Genomic DNA, 2,457 nt, shown 5'->3' with positions numbered 1-2,457 from the left:
CCGGAAGGATAAAATAAAATACGGAAGGAACAAACTTCCGAATTGCTCAATAAATACAAATGGCTTAGATAGGGAAAAAATAAATAAATTAAACAGAATTCGATGTTATTTTAATACAAGAAACCCACAATAATTTTTCAAATGAACTAATATCCATTGTTGAAGAAAAAAATGAATGCAATCGTAATTTTAAACAACTGTAAAATTGATATTATAAGAGATAATTATCAGAAATAAACAAGGTCTTAATTGGGAGAGAGTAGAGGAAAAGGGAAATTTTAAGGGTATGGTAATCCACATAATATTGAACAAACTGCATATCATAAATATGTATTGACCGGCAACTAGGTATAAGAGACATGAATTTGTGCAAAATTTAAGCAAACATCTAAATGATTATACAACGGAACCACTAGTTATGGGTTTGTTTTATAGCTGGGTAGGGAATAGCAGTAGTGAACGGGGTCGGTCTTGGGACTAGGGGACTTTCATGTTAAAAAGGGGTAGGGTCACTCTGGGGACTATGTAAATTTAACATGGGAGAAAAAAAAATAGCAATTCTGAGGACTACGGAATTTAACATGGCAGGAAAAATAACAATTCTAGGGACAAGGGGAATTTAACATGGGAAAAAAAAACTACTCTAGGGACAAGGGGAATTTAACATGGGAATTTTTTTAAGAATAAAAAATAAAAAAGGGTAGGCAATGAAAGTCAAGGTCTTTTCGAGATATTGGAGTGGCCCTGAAAGGGCCTTTGGGTTTCTTCTTATTCAAACTCCTCCACTTCTTCAACCATCTTCTCACTTTTGCCACTATTCCTGTCTTCTTTTTCTCCTTTTCTGGCATCCAGTCAGGATGGCCTAGAGCTCTGAACTTTTCCTGAACTTTTATCCAATTCTGATTCAGCCTCTCAAACTCTGTCTGTTTCTTTTTGTTTTCCTCATCCTTTCTTTCTTTACTCCATGTCTCCTTTATCTTCTTTACTTCTTCCACCATCACTTTTCTGATTAATTCTTCAGCTTTTTTCGGCTTTTCCAGACCTCTTTTGACAAAGGGCCAATCTAACCATTTCACCATTTCTTCCAAAAAAACACCTTTCTTCTACAACATTATCCAAGGCCTCTTTTAACATTCCAATTTTGACATATGGAGGATTAATAAACCCTCTCAACTTCTTCACTTCTTCTTCTATTAACTCCTCTATCTTCTCCCTGGCTACTTTTAGTTTGTTAGCAAAGTCCAGACTGTTTCTTATCCTCCATTCTCTTTCAATTCTTTCCACTACATATTCACTGTCTATCATCCAGCAGTATGTTTCCTTTAAGTTGTTGAACAGGTCAGATACAGCTACCATTTTCTTTCCGTTATTCCGTAGAATGGTGTGAATGGCTTCTTCTTCTTCGTTGAATTATAGTGGTTTTCACTCTCAGTGAGTATGTACCACTGTTTAATTTGCGCACGGCGCAATTTTTAATTACTCCTGAGGGAAGGAATGGTGCCACATCCCTCAGGCTTTTATGTACTCATAGAGTACTTTTTGATTGGGCCGTTAGTATGTGGAACGTTAGTTGCATGCCCAAACAATACTAAATGTATGGCCTAGTCATGAGTAGGAATAGTACAAACCCACACTCAAGTAGTGAATGGGGATACTTTACGTACAATGGAAATTAGCATTACAGACCCCCCCCCCGGTCAGATTACGTACAATGGAAATTTAACATGGCGAAAAATCGTGGGTCAGATTACGTACAAGGGGAATTAACATGGGAATAAATCGTGGGTCACTTTACGTACAAGGGGAATTTAACATGGCGAAAAATCGTGGGTCACTTTACGTACAAGGGGAATTTAACATGGGAATAAATCGTGGGTCACTTTACGTACTAGGGGAATTTAACAAGGGGGAATAGAGTTTGGGCTTGTCTAGGGACAAGGGGAATTGAACATGGGATTTTTTTATTTTTTTTTTAAAAAAAGGGGTAGGTAATTGAAAAGTCATTCTCTTTTCGAGAAATATGGGTGGCCCTGAAAAGGGCCTTTTGTTTTTCTTCTTCTTCTTCTTCTTCTGCTCTAATTTCTTCTTTTTCTCCACCAACTTCTTATTTTCTCACCTACACTCTTTCTCTTCTTTTTTTTTCTCCTCCTCTTCTTTCTTCTCTTCCTCCTCCTCTTCTTTCTTCCTCTTCTCATTTTCTTCTTCTTTTTCAATTTTTTAATTCCATTTTCTTATTCTTATCCTTTCCTCTTCATCCTCCTTCTCCTCCTTTATTTCCTTCATCACACCACTTATCATGTCCTTTGCTTTTCTTAAGTTGTTAATCTCCATTTTTACTCTATGCGGACTATAAGAATAGTGGTCTTCATTGAGTCGTACTAGCATTTGTTCTATCATGCCCAAATTGTCAAGGACGTCTTGCAATGCTTGAAATTTATCGAGGTGGTTCGAAGCCAT

The sequence above is a fragment of the Sinohyriopsis cumingii genome, chromosome 3, assembly GCF_028554795.1.
Source record: "Sinohyriopsis cumingii isolate HCF-2022 chromosome 3, ASM2855479v2, whole genome shotgun sequence".
Classification (NCBI taxonomy): Eukaryota; Metazoa; Mollusca; class Bivalvia; order Unionida; family Unionidae; genus Sinohyriopsis; species Sinohyriopsis cumingii.
Note: the sequence above shows the minus strand (reverse complement) of the source record.